At 41.2% G+C, this 18,161-nt stretch overlaps 1 protein-coding gene across 1 annotated transcript in view; it reads left to right on the top strand.

Annotated features, from left to right (window-relative positions):
- GIGYF1 (GRB10 interacting GYF protein 1) overlaps positions 1-18,161 on the top strand; it is a gene marked incomplete in the record, with an annotated part of 2,892,461 nt that overhangs the window by 71,972 nt on the left and 2,802,328 nt on the right. Inside the window, 1 exon segment of the mRNA XM_044077309.1 lies at positions 17,617-17,799.

Here is an 18,161-nt window from a genome sequence, read left to right on the forward strand (position 1 = left end):
AACAGTAGGTAGGATGCCTTCATCTAGCCCAGCCGGAGCCGAATTGTAAACAGCAAAGACAGTCATGAAATAATTTGAACTTCAAAAGGACAGACAATAAATGCTTGACTTAGCTTTCTTTACAGCAGAGGGTAATGTTGCTACATTGTTTTATGTTCAACATTTCATAGCATATTCTTTTAATTTAAGAAAACAAGCCTGTATTTCAGCATTTATATTTACAAATGATAGAGTTGTACAGATAATTCTATCTGGCTAGGCTGGCAGCCTTTACACTTAGCATAATGACAGATTCGTGTTGCCTGTTCTTCGTTCGGTTCAGCATCCCTCCAAATTATCCCCTTAGTCTGGGGGAGGAAGATGCACACAGGTGGATTATATCTTTGTAGGTGGGCCAGTTTGAAGGAGATTGGAGACTGTAAAGTGGTGACCGAGGAAAGCGTAGTTAGGCAGCATAGGATGCTGGTTTGTAGGATGACGTTGGTGATCAAGAAAAGGGGAAGTGTGAGGGCAGCACCAAGGATGAAATGGTGGAAATTGAAAAAGGATAATTGTGAGGTGGAGTTCAGGGATGTGTTGAGACAAACACTGGGTGGCAGTGAAGAGTTACCAAATAGCTGGGTAACTACAGCAGAGCTAGTAAGGGAGACTGCTAGAAAGGTGCTTGGTATGACATCTGGACAGAGGAAGGACGACAAGGAGACATGGTGGTGAAATGAGAAAGTACAGGAGAGTATCCAGAGAAAGAGGTTGGCAAAGAAGTGGGATTGTCAGAGAGATGAAGAAAGTAGACAGGAGTATAAGATGATGAGGTGCATGGCAAAGAGAGAGGTGGCGAAGGCTAAGGATAAGGCATATGAAGAGTTGTATGAAAGGTTGGACACTAAGGAGGGAGAAAAGGACCTGTACCGATTTGGCTAGACAGAGGGACCGAGCTAGGAAAGATGTGCACCAGGTAAAGGTGATAAAGGATAATGAGGGAAACATACTCACAAGCAAGGAGAGTACTTCGAGGGGTTGATGAATGAAGAGAATGAGAGGGAGAGAAGGTTTGATGATGTGGGGATAGTGAATCATGAAATACAATGGATTAGCAAGGAGGAAGTAAGATTGGCTATGAAGAGGATGAAGAATGGAAAGGCTGTTGGTCCAGATGACATACCTGTGGAAGCATGGAGGTGTTTAGGTGAAATGGCAGTGGAGTTTTTAACCAGATTGTTTAATGAAATCTTGGAAAGTGAGAGGATGCCCGAGGAATGGAGAAAGGGTTTTGGTACCGATTTTTAAGAATAAGGGTGATGTGCAGAGCTGTAGTAACTACAGAAGGGATTAAACTGATCAGTCACAGCATGAAGTTATGGGAAAGAGTAGTGGAGGCTAGGTTAAGAAGGGACATTATGATTAGTGATCAGCAGTATGGTTTCATGCCGGGAAGGAGCACTACAGATGCGATGTTTACTCTGAGAGTGTTGATGGAGAAGTACAGGGAAGGTCAGAAGGAGTTGCATTGTGTTTTTGTAGACTTGGAGAAAGCATATGACAGGGTGCCTAGAGAGGAGTTGTGATATTGTATGAGGAAGTTTGAGTGTCAGAAGTATGTAAGAGTGGTACAGGATATGTACGAGGGTAGTGTGACAGCGATGAGGTCTGCGGTGGGAGTGATGGATGCATTTAAGGTGGAGGTGGGGGTTACATCAAGGATCGGCTCTGAGCCCTTTCTTATTTGCAATGGTGATTGACAGGTTGACAGACTAGATCAGACAGGAGTCCCCGTGGACTATGATGTTTTGCGGATGACATTGTGATCTGTAGTGAGAGTAGGGAACAGGTGGAGGAGACCCTGGAGAGAAGGAGGTATGCTCTAGAGAGAAGAGGAATGAAGGTCAGCAGGACTAAGACAGAATATGTGTGTGAATGTGAGGGAGGATAGAGGAATGGTGAGGATGCAAGGAGTAGAGGTGGCGAAGGTGGATGAGTTTAAATACTTGATCAGTAGTTCAGAGTAACGGTGAGTGTGGAAGAGGTGAAGAAGAGAGTACAGGCAGGATGGAGTGGGTGGAGAAGAGTGTCAGGAGTGATTTGTGACAGATGAGTACCAGTAAGAGTGAAAGGGAAGGTCTACAAGAGGGTAGTGAGACCAGCTATGTTATATGGGTTGGAGACAGTGGCATTGGCAAAAAGGCAGGAGTTTGAGCTTGATGTGGCAGAGTTAAAGATGCTAAGATTTGCACTGGATGTGACGAGGGTGGACAGGATTAGGAATAAGTATATTAGCGGGTCAGCCCAGGTTGGAAGGTTTGGAGACAAAGCCAGAGAGGCAAGATTACGTTGGTGTGGACATGTGCTGAGGAGGGATGCTGAGTATATTGGGAAAAAGATGTTAAGGATGAAGCTACCAGGTAACAGGATAAGAGGAAGGCCTAAGATAAGGTTTATGGATGTGGTGAGCGAGGACGTGCAGGTGATAGATGTGACAGAGCAAGATGCAGAGGACAGGAAGAAATGGAAACAGATGATCCGCTGTGGCGACCCCTAACGGGAACAGCCAAAAGAAGATGATGATGAGTCTGGGAGACCGGGGTAGGATTATAGTAAATTTTTTCAGGTGCTTATTGTACTAGCTTTCATGGCCTTGAGAAATGTTATCCAGTCATACAGAATGTTTTTGTTGGCTATAAGTCATGTCAACATGTAGGTAGAACAACCTCTGAGGTGTTCAGGTGGAATGAGAATGATTATGGGTAGGGGAGGAGTTGGAGCTCCAGAGCAAAGTCTTCCTAGTTGATGCTGAGGTCAAATTCAACAACCCAGAGTTGAATCGGACAAAGAGTAAATAAAATAGATTCATCATTATGTTAAGTATATAGCTTTCATTCATACTCCACGACAAATCTATTGCAGGCAGTGTGAACTGGATTTATATCATTACCTCAAAAGCTGGTAAGTCCCGAAGCACAAGACTTCGAACTTCAAACCTCGAAGTGCAAAGAACATCAAACTGTAGAACGGAGATTGCCATAGAGTGCGGGAAGGGAAGATTTCCCTTTACTGCATTGTAATGCGATCTCGGAGTTGGTATATTTAAGTAGCGGAGGTGTGAGGGGTGCAGGGGGCTTGCCCCCTGCATAAAGCGTTTTTTTTTTTTTTTTTGTGTAGATTTGATGTTAGCTTTCAAGGTTTGAAGTTCGAAGTTTTGTACTTCGGACTTTACAGCTTTCGATTATATGATATAGACCCTGTGAACTTGGCTTCTTTGACTCTTTGGAAAGGGTTGGAGTCTAGAAGTATTCTGGAAGCTGCTACTTTATCCTCAGTGCTTTTTAAAATTAAGTACAATCAGCTTGATTTCTTTTCAAGGTCTGGATCACGCTTTGCTAGGACCATTCTCCATGAGCTTCTGGACCCTTCTCTTTTTTCCACCTTCCAGAAAGTTAGCTATGGTAATCTACCCATACAGCTTTAGCTACTGCAGCAGTGAAGAACATAGTACAGTTGTGCAAGTTGAACTTACCTTAACAGTAGATATTTGAATAATCACTGCTGCAGTAGCTCCTCCCTCCCTTTTGTTTTTTGGTGCATATTTTTTTTTTTTTTTGTATTCAAGGCTGTAGACATCAATTTTCTGTTATTTCTAACCTTGTCCTATTAGTGCCAGGACTCCTCTCTGCTGGCAGGAAAGATCTGAAGGGCTTTGCACACACTTTTGTTTTAGTCTGCTCAGCTCAAGCTGCTCGACAGTCTGGGTGTGTGGAAGGTGCCCTGAAGCTTTGGAAGCTGGCCGGCTGTTATATCTTTGGCAGGATATAACCCTTGTAGCCAACGCTACTGCATCAGTGATCATTCGAACATCTACTGTTACGGTAAGTTCAACTTGCACAACTGTACTTTTAACCTGTTGATCAGTGTGTGATGTCGTGTTAGTTCTCCCGTGGCATATTTCCAGGATGGCAGGCACTGTAGGATTAGTTAAGTCAAAGACACTGTCATAGAGAATTCAAAGTGTCGGCTTTTTTATCAGGGGAAAAGTAATGTAGTTGTCAGATGGCAAGCATTGTAAGACTTGTCTACCTTTGGTAACATGCTCTCCTTCATCCACCTCCTGTGTTTTTTGTTTTTAACAAACTTTAACTAGTAAATTATAAACCTTGCCACCAATGACAAAGTTAAAAAGAAAATAAAATAGGAAAATAATATACAAATAATGAATGTAACTCAGTCCAGTGATGACGCACAAGTATTGTTCAATCCAGTGATAACACTCTTGGTGCTTTCTAGCCAAGAGTATTCATTACTAGACCAAGCTTTAAAAGACTGTCGGTTATTGTATTATCTACATGCACATCTTATAAACAATTTCTGAGTTTGGATTTGGAGCACTAACAGGGGCAAATTAGATTTGATAAGTGGCTTTGTACGTATCGGTTATTTTGGATGGATGATTAAGGGTTGCAGCGATATGGCAAGTTGTGTGTTTTTTGTGGGGGCGGGGGCTTTTCTCCTGAGGCCAGGGCTGAAAGTGGATCAAGCCCAGTTGGATAATCTTGATTACCACATTTAATGAAAAAAATAATCTAAAGACTTCAAACAGAAATGTTTGTCTGTTTTGATGTAGTTCCATTTCACCCAGGCTGCCTACTGGGAAAGACCCATTTAAATTTGACTTGGTGGAAGGGCTCCTGTGACATAAGCAGTTTGGTACAAACATTTGCATATAGCACTAATGGAGGAAAGCATGCAACTTAGCAAAACTGTAAACTACAGTGCGAACAAAAAGAAAATGGTATTTTTCATGACCGGGGGGGGGGGGGGTTCCAAAAATAAATACCTGTACTTGCATAATTCATAGATGAGGCTATTGCTGGAAAAAAAGCACATTTTGAGAATGCGAAGCACATTTCTAGAGAAAATTTGTGTAATTTCAACTGTAGTTAGGAACTAGGATGTTGAAAATCATGCATTTTCAAGTACACACTTTAAAGTTGGATTAAATTGTCTGTTAATTAGAAAAGAACTGAGGGCTCCATGGTACTGATGGGGAAAGGCCCAATTGCTAGGCGGTGGAGGAACAGGTTGGAAGTGGATGAGAATGATTTTCAGACTCTTAACTCTTCCATGTCTGGATGGATGGCAGGTTTGGTCTTCTGGTGTAAGTACAACACAGTTGGAGGCTTGCGGTTGCTGTAAAGTAACAGAAGACCATATTGGTGGCTGGTGCTGGCATCCTTCTAGGAAACCTTCCATTTGTATATAGGTGGGAGTACACAAGTGAAGGTATTTTATTACCTTACAGTGACGTGGATGTTTGTGTTTCACTGTTGCAGTCATTACACTTGGGTTATCCTGCTGGCAGGCGACCCGCAGTCGGCCCGAGTTCCAAAGTCTTGGTCTGGCGTCGGTTGCTGTCGCATCTTCCCTGACGTCAGTGCGCCAGGGGTATAAAAGTTGCAACAAACGCCATTTTCTTCAGTCTTTCTTGCCGCGTGGTGCCCGAAGCAAAAGCAGTTCGCAAGTGCTGGTCGGCCGACTCCTGAGATTTTGAAAGTTGAGTTTCAGAACCGAAGTCTTCAATAAAGCTAAGTACCCCGTTGGGTAAACTTTTTCTTGCTCCAGACCGATGTCAGTAAAAGTTAATAATTGTATGTTTTGTGAGAAGCAAGTACCTCATAAGGACTTTCACTCTTACTGTATTCCTTGCCTAGGCCCTGATCACGATGTCACTAGTTGTCGGCTTTGTGCTAGATTCAATAAACGCACTATTAAACGTAGTTTTGATTTTGCTCTACATTATTTTGGCAGAAGGTTTACTTACATAATGCCGTCGGAACAACCGACGACCGGAATTTATAAAAAACGCAAATACAAAGAAAAGGACAAGCATCAGAGGTCCAAAACCGAAGACGAAGCCTCTTCTAGGCCGTTAGCCGGTTCTCAGTGAGGCGCTTTCGCAGCCCCTGACACCCGCTACCTCAGAGCCACAGGCCGAAACAGACAGCCACGTGGAGACACCGAGGCCTGTGGAAACTAAAGGTATTGGGCCTACGGAAACTATACCCTCAGATGGGTCCGGAGCCGCTGAGCAGGAATCTGCTTCTGAGAGTGTGTTCAGACCTTCACAGCTTACAGTTAAGCCCACTACAGCAGCAAAGGCAAAGTCAAAAACACCATTAAAGACAAGGAAACAAGTACAGCATTCTCCAGAACAGTCATCCATGCCAAAGAAACAGATGCTTAAAATGGCCGAAGACCTAATTACTTTAATCAGGGGTTCCCATCCCTCTCCTGACAAAAGGCCTAGGCAAGACGCTGATTATGATTCCTCTGACCAGGTTTCTATTTCCTCTGACTCCTCTTCTGATCAGGGATATTCCCTCCCTCCCTCCCTATGAGGACTCTGATGTAGAAGAGTCCATACCTTCAGCCTCTCTGCCTGAGGGTTATTCCTTTGGGGAAACCCTGCACACCATGAGGGAGCATTTCCATTGGGAGAGCCAAGATTATTCAGAATCCAAGAAAAGGCTCAGAGACTTCCTTTTATTGCCTCAGCACAGGCCCCTAGCTATCCCCCCTGTGCTTGATATTTTTTCTGAATCCAGTCTGTCTCCTGATTCTTTACCCCCTGCACCAGTCAAGCAGACAGGTACTACAGAGTCCCTGACTCACATAAATTTCTTTACAAAAACCCCGCTGCAGACCCAGAAACAATTTCTCAGGGTCCAAAAGGGGTTAAGGCTTCCACTGCTAAAAATTCTGTCCCCTCTGATAGGGATTCCAGAGCTCTGGACAGATGGGGGAAAAAAATTTACACTTCTGCTACTTTAGCTGTAAGAGCTTTAAACTGTCAGTTTCACATGCTTAAATACCAACAGTACCTCATGTCATTGTTAAAACAAAAAATGGTTTCAAATACAGAAGGTCCTGACAGTAAGGAAATGCAGGATTTATTGCATGCAGTTGAACAAGTGGGAAAGCATACTCTGCAATGTGGTTTTGATTCATTAGAGGCTTCTTGTAGAGCCGCAGTTACAGGCTCTGTTATTCGAAGGCATGCTTGGTTGAAAGAACAAAGTTTACCTGACCATGTTAAAGTAAAATTATTGGATGCTCCATTACAGCATGATACTTTGTTTGGTGTTAAGGCAGAAGAAGTGTTAAAGAAAATGGAGGATAAAGCAAAATCAATGCAGACAGTTAAAGATTTCTTACAGGTTCAACCACCTAGATTTAGCAGAAACTGGCCTTCAAAAAATTGGACCTTTCCAGTGTCAGACAGGCCACAAAGAGGCAGATACAGATGACCAATAGGCAGATCTCAGCCCCAAGGCTCCTACCGACCTAAACAATGGGGTGCTTCAGCCCCCAAAGGAAGGGAAGACAAATCACAACCTTATAGGAAACAAGTCCCAATGACTTCCCTCTGCAAATGCCAAACACTTACTTTTTGACAGCACCCCTAGGGGGAAAGCTAGCACTTTTCTCAAAAAATTGGCACATGATCACCCAGGACCAATGGGTGCTGAATATTGTTTCTCAGGGTTACAAGGTCCACTTCCACACGCTTCCAACACCAAAAGGTATGCCAGACCTGCCACAAAACCGATGGGCAGAGGCACAAAAAGAAATTGCTGCTCTTATGGACATGGGAGCTATTCAAAAAGCTCCACAGCAAGAACACGGACAAGGATTTTACTCAAGACTTTTCTTAGTACCCAGAAAGGACAAAGCCTGGAGACCAATACTGGACCTGTCAATCCTAAATACTTTCCTGGATGTTCCAAAATTCAAAGTGTTAACACTGCATCAACTTCTGCCCATGCTGGGCAAGAAGGCTTGGCTAGTTACTTTGGACCTCAAGGAGGCATACCTGCATGTCCCAATCAGACAATCTTGCAGAAGATACCTCAGATTCATAGCAGGCTCAATGCATTACCAATTCTCTGCACTGCCCTTTGGCTTATCTACTGCGCCCAGGGTCTTCACAAAATGCCTGGCACCAGTAATTGCATTTTGCAGACAAAAAGGAATTGAAATATATCCCTACTTGGACGACTGCCTTATTCAAGCAGAGTCTTTTAATGCAAAGCTTTCGGGTTAACCCAAAAGCTTTGCATTGAAGGGTGGTTAACCCGAAAGCTTTGCATTAAAAGATTTGGCGTGAATAATAGACTTGGAGTGTTAACACAGTACGACCATTATTTGCGATTATTCAAGCAGAGTGCAAGGGCATTCTTCTAAAGCAACTGGCGTTTGTAGAAAGATTGCTAATTTGCCTAGGGTACACAGTAAACAAAAGGAAATCAAAACTAGTGCCCTCTCGAGCGATAATATTCCTGGGTGCAAGCTTAAATACAACTGCCCAGATGGCTTATCTCACGCCAGACAAACAAAGGCAACTGACTCATTACTTTCAAATGATGGCAACAAAGACCCAGCTCTCTGCAAGAAAAATTCTGCAGGCCCTGGGCTTCATGGCATCCTACATTCTACTAATTCCATATGCAAAACTGCATATGAGGAAGCTACAATGGTATCTAAAAAGTGTTTGGACTCAGCATTGTCACAGCCTGGAGACAATCATAACTTTAATTCCCTGCCTACAACAGGAATTTCGATGGTGGGCCCAGGCCTGTCACCACAACAAGGGACAGCCTTTCATTTTACCCACAGCCAGGCAGACCATAACAACGGATGCATCGGATTATGCCTGGGGGGCACATATGGCAGGAAAATGTATTCGGGGCACGTGGCCCAATGAACAAATGCATCTTCACATCAATCAAAAAGAGATGCTAGCTGTACAGAATGCCCTGACAGCTTTCAAGGACCTACTACATCCAGGACAACTATTAATAAAGACGGACAATACCACAGTTGGTACATAAGCAAGGGGGCACACATTACTACCCCCTATGCAGGCAGGCCATGACTTTGTGGAACACAGCACTGACCTGTCAAGTACATCTGCCGGCACAATTCCTGCCAGGAACAAAAAATACACTGGCAGACGAACTAAGCAGAAATCTCATGGATCCTCACGAATGGAAACTAAATCCACAGGTGTTCAGCATGATAACGAGGAAATGGGGATGCCCAGACATAGATCTTTTGGCGTCCCCTCACAGTTACCAATATAGAAATTCTGCACAAGAACTTGTCACTCTCAAGCATGGAAAGTGGATGCTCTATCATTCAGCTGGAAAGGCCTGACAGTCTATGCCTTCCCTCCAATACCTCTCCTTATCAAGGTGCTCCTAAAAGTCAGACAAGAAAGGCCAAAAGTGATCCTGATTGCCCCAGACTGGCCACACCAGCACTGGTACCCTATCCTAAAGAGTTTTGTCTCAAGGCCCAGCTTGGCCTCTACCTCAAATTCCTCATCTTCTGACGCAACAAAACAATCAGATTCTGCACAGTCAACTCAGAACTTTAAATCTGGCAGCATGGCAGATAATGTGGCCATTCAGACTGCACCTCTCTAAAGCTGTTATGGATGTCATTTTAGAAGCCAGGAGGCCCAGCACTAGGAAATCTTATGCAGAAAAATGGAAGAGATTCTGTGCTTGGAACCAGGCACAAGGGCTCGAACCACTTGTCCCCAATGTACCTCAGATTTTACAATACCTAACTGAGATGCTGGACAAGGCCTATCTTTCTCATCAATTAAAATCCATGCCTCTGCCATTTCAGCTCATTACAATACGGAACCACCTATATTTTCACATCCTCTACTATGACAGTACCTCAGAGGGGCAAAAAATATAAGACCCCCAAGGAGAGCACCAGTACCAACTTGGGATCTCAATTTTGTTTTAGAAAAACTCACACTGCCTCCTTTTGAACCAGCCAGCACAGTTGATCTAAAATTCTTATCATGGAAAACTGCTCTGCTCCTAGCAATAACTTCAGCAAGAAGAGTCTCAGAGTTACAGGCATTAACGGCTGTGGAACCTTTCATAATTTTTCATCAGGACAGGGTCTCTCTTAGGACAAACCCAACATTCATGCCAAAAGTGGTCTCCAGTGTGGCCTTGAACCAAACCATTCATTTACCTACTTTCTACCCAAATCCCCAGAATAAAGGGGAGAGACTTCTGCACTCTTTGGATATGCACTGACCGCTACGATTCTACTTGGACAAAACAAAAGCTTTCAGAAAAACTGAGCAACTGTTTGTAGCGTATGCTGCAGGATCACAAGGAAAGCCTATTACAAAGCAGACAATTTCAAAATGGATAGGCCACTGCATCCGCTTCTGTTATGCACAACACGGCAAATCAGTGCCTAAGAGCATTAGGCCTCATTCTACCAGAGCAGCAGCCACTTCAGCAGCTTTCCTCAGAGGAGTACCAACCAAAGACATTTTAGAAGCTGCAACCTGGAGCTCAGTGCACACTTTCACCAAGCACTACCATTTACCTCTTTACGCTAAATCCAGAGCAGGCTTTGCCACTGCAGTTCTGCAGGGCCTGGTAGCCTCTCCAAATCCAATTTAGACCCAGCCGCCCAACCTCCGCTTTGGGATTCTATCCAAGTGTAATGACTGCAACAGTGAAACATGATGAACATAGTACAGTTGTGTACCTACCGTAAATGTAGATGTTGGTGTATTCACTGTTGCAGTCCATGTTACCCACCATCCCCCTTTTCATTGCTGGGACTTTTCTGTACTTAAAAAAAAAAAAAAAAAAAAAAAAACACCAAAATTGCTGAACATAGCCGCCAAAAGACAATATAACAGCAACGGAAATAACAGCACAGACTGGAAATGAATAAAATATTTTATTACGATTCTGGTACCTCGGCCTTCGCCTTCACGTGGAATAATTCACATTCTCAAACACAGTCTTATATGAACCACCCAACATTTCATTAATTGAAATTAATTAACATTGCTCCAGAATTTAAAGCCACATTTGTAAAATTTAAATCACATTTACAAAAAGTATTTATACCTTATACTATATTTTATTACGTATAAAATTACTTATACACTTAATGTATATCAAAATAATTCTTCTAAAACATCCATTCATTCTTTTCATATTTCCAAATTCATACCATTAGGATAGAGAGTATTGAAGTTAATATTTTTTGATTCCATATTTAATTAACCTCCTTTGAAAATTGTTGTTTGCCCCCCCCCCCCATAGGGTTTGGCTATAACACTAAAAATTAAATCCCTTGCCAAACCTCCATGCTCTTCATGGAAATGACTAGCCACTGGACTATCGAGCCTTACATTTCTAATGTCTCCTAGATGCTCTAGGATTCTTAATTTGACCTTACGCTTGGTTTGCCCCAAATACCATTTTTGTACTGGACAATTGCACCCAATAGCATAGATTACCCCAAAGAAATTACAATCAAAATGATATATGGCATTATGCAAAATGCCATTGATCCTAGTGCCATCTAGATTCCTGATTTTTATCACATACTTTGCATCTACCACATGCATGTGCCCCTGCGTTAGCCATCTTTTTCCTTCTGCCTCTATTTCTAACTAACTCCTTGTTGTTGATGAAGGAAATGTTTAGTGTAATATATGCATGTTTTTTGGCATAATTTTATCATTCCAGCCTTTCTATCTGGGGGCACCTGACATCTGGGGCAAGAAAAACTGAAGAAAATGGCATCTGTTGGAACTTTTATACCCCTGGCGCACTGACGTCAGGGAAGATGCGACAGCAACCGATGCCGGACCAAGACTTTGGAACTCGGGCCGACTGCAGGTCGCCTGCCAGCAGGATAACCCAAGTGTAATGACTGCAACAGTGAATACACTCTAACATCTACATTTATGGTAGGTACACAACTGTAGTGTATTGGTGTCAGCCACCAATAAATGGAGTTAAGGTTATTCAAAATAGCTTTGCGTACTAGTTGGAATGTATGGGTGGCTTCTGATAGTTAGGCAGTTGAGTAGTTTCCCAACCTGGGGACAGTTGGTGTCTGACCTTATATGGCCGGACATGGTGTAGGTGTGTATATTGGAGAAGAAGCAGAGATCATTTAACAGTGTAACAGAGGTAGAGTGAAGATTGGAGGGACCAAAGCATCCTTTTAAAATTGCTTCGATGATTACCCTCCAAGGGTTGCTGACACCATGTCCCCTCATCTGTTTCGGAATTAGGTCATAAGTAAGGCAAACTTCTACATAGGAATTCCCTCACTTTTTAGGGAGACTATGGCTGTTTAATCGGTAACAAATGGGCAATTTTGGAAAAGGGTTTTTGGTTGGCAGGTAGAGAGGGCAAAAATGAAGTAGAAAAAAGTGTGTTGTGATGTAGTGTGATGTAATGCACAAGTGGAGTACCAACAAAGAACTAGTCATGGCATGTGTGGCCACTTAGTAAGTAATCATTAAGATAAAAAGATACAGCAAATAATGTACTGATGTCTTCTGTTTTACAACCTTACATTACTTGCTTATTACTGAGTTTTCATGGTTTAGTTCAGTTACCTAAAAAAAAATGTGAAATGTAGCAGTTTAGGTACTGGGAAAGGGGTCCAGGAAGGCAGTAGATGGGTGGGATGGGGATGTAGTAGTTAACATTGTGTTTCACTCGAAACAGTTTTTTTTTAGTGATCTGGTGCATGAGATTACTCCTTGAATCCAGGAACATTCATGGTACCATTAACGGGATGGAAATTTTGCATTGTGAGAACAATATTGTACTAGTCTGTGAGTAGTGTATATTTTGGGGTTGGGGGTTTGTACAGTGTGGAGAAGAAAGCATTATAATGTTTTGTAGGTCAAGGAAAGCATTAAGTAAATATTACCTACAGTCGTATCTTAAATTTAGATCAGATCTTTCAAAACGAAGCAAGATTCTGATTTTCAAATGTTGTGCAAGTCACATTATTCTCTTTCCTGCGATCTAATTTTGTATACTCCAAGTCGTCCAAGTGTTCCTTTTTGTTTATCCTTTTCCCTTGCCATTTGCCACTTCTTGCTTTGTGCGCACCGTTTTAGCACGATTGCCAACTTTTCTTTCTTGCCTCCTTTCATTACTTTCTCCTCTCCTAACTGTATATTTATTTCCACCCTTTTCTCATCTCCTTATGTTTTTTAATCTCCTGTTTTTAGCTAAAATTATTAAATTTGCATTACTGCTTAGTGTTCGATTCTTGTATGCTGCACTGCAATATATAATGTATTTTAGTTTTATTTACTGGGTTAAGTCGGTACTAATTTAGGAACAAAGTGCAAGTTCAGCCCAAGTCACATAGTGCAACAAGGTCACAGAACAGGGTAGTAAACTTTTTTGCATCATATTGTCAGAGAGGTTATCATTTGAAATATTGGGACCCACTAAAGTGAGTCCCGAAATACTGAGACTGAATGGCTGAAATAATGGACTAGATAAGTAAATATTATGTCCGAGATGCCATTTCTCAGAATATTTCCTTTTTCTCCTAGGTATGGTAATCTTGGAGATGGTATATATCACTTTGGGAAGTGTGAGGGCTTGTTTCCCCCTGCAAAAAATATATATATATATTTTTTTTCAAAATCAAAACCTTCTCCTGTTTTTGTTTTTTTTCAGTAGGGGAGCCTGGCGGAATGTGAGGATTCTGACAGAGTCTGTGATCATATGCAATTGTGTTTTGACACCAAGATGCCAAAGTTGCCCTCCTGGCCCTTTATGAAGTGAATCTTGACATTCATGTTGAAAACCTGTAGTAAAGGTTATGATCAGTGAGACCTGCTCCATAAATGTTTGGAGTGCTTGGAGCTTTGTCTGCTTCCTGTGTTACCAGTTGATGTATAGTATAGGTTTCAGACTTTCTCAGAGCTGGTAAAGCAGCACTGGAGTAGGTGGAAACTAAGCACATCTCTGAAGGATGCACAGCTTTAGAATTGTTTCAGAATGAATTAATGATAGCTTGTAAAGCTGCTTACCTCCCACTGCTGCTCCTTGCCAGCTGGCGCTGTCCCTTATTAATCCCTAGGGCAAGATTGCATCTAAACAGCAATTAGGGAGTGCTTAATTTTAAGTATCTGTTAGATATCAAAAAGGTGGTTAACAAGCTTGTGTGCATTACTTGGCCCTTTCTACTTTCTGTTGCCCGAGTCATTGTGCTAAACGTTATTGTGCTGTGTTAGCAAAAAACAGTTGCAATGGCAATATTTCTAAACTTGTGTATATTAATCACGGTAATCCTTAATTTTCTGCTTGGCATTCTGCAGTTGATCTTGTTCTGTGAGATTCTCCCTGTTTTGCAATACTTAAATGTTTTGTCAGTCCCTCGAAATAATTCTTATTTCATTTTAACCATGGGTCCCTTTTCTTTTATTTCTACCTTAATTTTATCCCACTCCTTAAATATATTTTGGAAGTAATTTCTATCCTTTCGAATAGCTCTGTATAATCTCTACTACCTATTCTTAAATTCTCTGTCTTTAACAGATGGGGTAATAAAGTGCCAGTGTCTCATTTGTTTTCATTACTCTCTGTTTTTATTTTAGTTGTTATTAGCGCACGGTCTGAAACAGTTACTAGGTGCAGATCAAGATCTTCAACTAAATGCACATATTCCTCCTTCGGCTTTTCCCGGTTAGGGGTCGCCGCAGTGGAACTCCAGTCAGCTAATGATTGGCCGTAAATTTTTATGGTGCCGAGGTGCCAGCCCGACACCCAACCTTTAACGAAGGCACGCCCATTCACGCATGTCTTTCGAACGCCACTCGACTGCAGGGAGGACATGCAGACTCTGCACAGAAGGTGCTCCAACCGAGAATCGAACGGGAGAACCTCTTGCTGTGAGGCGACAACGCTACCGCTGCACCACCTCGACACTTTCTTAAATGCACATATTCCTGTGAAATGTAAATTCTCTGTAGCCTAGGCCAGTTTTTATATCTTGGGGAATATGTAAATTCACTCTGAACTCCTATTCCTGAATTCATGTGTTATTTTCATAAATTTAATCAAAAATCTACCCTACTTTGTTACACTTTCCCTAGTTCTCCCAGGTTTTCTAAAGCCCTATTATGGCAGATTTAGGTGGAATACAAGTACATGCCAGTGTAATCTTCCTCCCTTGCCCCTTAGCACAACAAACCTGCCATTATATTTTTATCCTCTTCTATCACTGTTGAAGCTCCTCTTGCATTTAATGTTAAGTACTCCTCTTTTTCTGTGTCCCAGAATAATCTCCTGAATAACCACCCTGAAAACCTTTCTTTATCAAATTCACATGTTTAGTTTTTTTCCAAATGTCTCCTGTAGCATAGCTATTTTAACTCTATATTTTTTAATATATTTCACTGTACTTTCTTTTTTTGTTTTTGTCTGTGAGACTATTAACATTTAAAGACATAGAAAGCATCATTGTATTGAAAAGTTATTCCCATATTTTATGTATAACAACTTTTTGGTTAAATGTTTAGTTCCAGCTTTTGTTACATTCATACACTGTTTGGCAGGTAGAACTTCTGCATAGTTTCTTGTGACATAGGCTCAAATGGATGTGACATCTTGCAAAACTTTGTTTTATTTTATTGAAAACCCTCAAAAAAAAAAAAAAAAAAAAACCCGCCCGAAAACTTAATTTAATAGTAACACACAATTATTATTGGATTGTCTCCATGGAGACATGAGAACCAGACAATTTCACTTTAAGATTGATTCCATGAAGTCATAATTCCTTTGCTAGAAAAAAGCCTCCTAATATTAAGTATTATTTTTAATTTACTTGCTTTCTCTTAAATCTTGTTACTAAATCAATCTAAGGTCCTTAATCCAGTCATCCCCCCATGCAAGAATGAGAGAAAGTACATTCAGCTTTCCTTTTGTCATGCTCTTTTAACCAGGTTTTGTTCTTACGTTGCATTGCTTACATTTCTTAAAACTGAGAAAAAAGGGGAGAAAAAAGAAAAAAAATGCAGCACATTTACAATCCTCATTACATTTAAATAACTGAGAAAACTTTTACTTTATAGCATGCAAATAAAACCATACACCACAAATAGTACTACTAAGAAAAACTATTTTCTTTACTTAGTTACCTTTTCCCTATCTTCTCGTACCCAAAGCATTTTTCCGAACATTAATGACATGAAGTAGGGCATGTACTTCAGAGGTCTCCAAGTCCAAATTCTGAAAAGATCCAATATTTCCAGATTTTCTTGTTCTGTCATGTTTCAGAAATATATTTTTTGCATTGTAATCCCACATTGTTACTGGTTTTATTACTGTTCATCTCCATCTCCCAAATCCTGATTCTGCTTAATTTCCAGCGTACTCATGATTCTTCTAGTCAGCCCTTGTGCTTTCTTCCTTCTCTCCGACATTTTCTGTTGAAACGGTGGAAAAGGTTTCACAGGTAAAAGTCGCTCTCTGCTCTTTATTATCAGAACAAGAAGAAGCAGAATCTCCTGTTTCACAGCTCACTTTTTGTTGGACAGACATTAGTGTTTCTTCCTTAACATGTACTTGATAAAAACATAATTTTGTCCCTCCAGGGAAGAATACCTTGAAGACAGCTGAATAGAGCAGTTTGACTCTCACAATTATGTGTGGACATTCCCCGAATAGTGGAATGAATTTGCTCCTCTTCTGCCTGGTGTACAATAAGAAATCATTCTCCACTACTAATCTGTGTCTCACTTTTTTAGTATTTTGTCCTTCTGACACAGTTTTGTCAGATTCAAGTTTTCCTTGTTGGTAGGATTGCATCTTTTCTGTTAAAGGTTTAGGTTGCTTTCTCGTAGGCAGGTTTGGAGCATAAACACAATGTGCCTTTTCAATACCAGTCCAGCTGCTTACTTGTGCTTTCATAAAATTAATGCAGTCTTCCTTCCAGCTTCTCTGGTATAGCTGAAAATCTCTTTCCGAGCAGTTTCATATTCAGCCAGCCATTTCTTCATTTCATCTTCTGATTTTTGCAGGTTTATCACCTCATCTGAATATCTGTTTAAAAATTCTTCCATTTTTTCCAGCCTTAATGTTCCATCAGTGTTTTGTTTATTTTAATCAAGTCTGTGTGCACTTGTCTTGTGTCTTCCTGAATGTTACTGGAAATCATGTCTGGAGGTTGCATTGCTTTTTTGTTGAACAGCTGCAGAAATTTCCTCAGTCAGTGTTTCTTAGTCTTTTTGTAGTTAACTTTTTCCAGATCCTTTGTATTTCTATTTTCCTGGCATCCAGGCCGTACACGTATTAGCCAGTTACTAGCATTTACCCATAAACACAAAAATTTACTGGCCTTCTCTGTTGAGTTTCTGTTATCACACTGGGAGAGCTAGAGTTAAACTGATACTTAATGTAAAGCTGTTTTGGAAGTAGCCATATGGCCTTCTTGAGTGGTAGGTAGTGGTGCTCTTGTTAAGAGGTTTTGGCTATGAGGTGGCCTGTTTTATGATTTCATTTTAATTTAAAGTTCTGTTTTGTTAACTGGATCCCAATCTGGGAAATTACTGGTAATGTATTCTGAAGATGACTATTTTGTGTGTTGCTCTTCACCTTTTACCCCTCCCCCTTTTTCTGTTTATTGGGCTGGTCTGAAAAGGCTCATTTGGAACTCTGACTCAGGCTCTGTCCTGGAAAACAGTTAAGGTAACCATTTATTTACACGCATTTAATTTTCTTCCCCTTTGTTTTTATTCTTTAGGTTTGGATAGAAGTTTGTGCTCACCACGTCTGGGAAAAGCTGCCCCTGATTTCTCCCTTCCAAATCTGAAGCTGTTCTGTTTGGCAGTACTGCTCATGGATGGTGACTTCCCAGGTCAATAATTGCCAGTAAGAAAGGCTATTCACTTTCTCAACATCACACTTCAAGTGCTGCATTCAGCAGGTACCTATGTTTAAAAATGTATATTATGTTGTATGAGTTTGCAACCCACCCAATCTTTTTAAATAATCAAATATCTGTTATTGATTTATAGCATGCACTTTCTCATAACTGACTGTATGTGTGATTAGCTGACGGTGGTTCACTTTCTATGACTAATGACGAACACTTATTGCTTTTGAGGCACTCATTTAACTACAGTGTGGACTTGGCTCATTGGTAGCCATCTCATGTGCTTTGTATAGAACACTGCTTGAAATTAGGTTTTAGTATCTGTGGCTGCAGGAAGCCTCAAGACGTGCTGTAGGTATTGTCATTGCTTGTCACGTTAAGGCTTCCTGTGCTTCTGGTTCCTCCTTTCTTTT

This window comes from Protopterus annectens, chromosome 7.part0 (assembly GCF_019279795.1).
Source record: "Protopterus annectens isolate FY-2018-M chromosome 7.part0, PAN1.0, whole genome shotgun sequence".
Taxonomy (NCBI): domain Eukaryota; kingdom Metazoa; phylum Chordata; order Ceratodontiformes; family Protopteridae; genus Protopterus; species Protopterus annectens.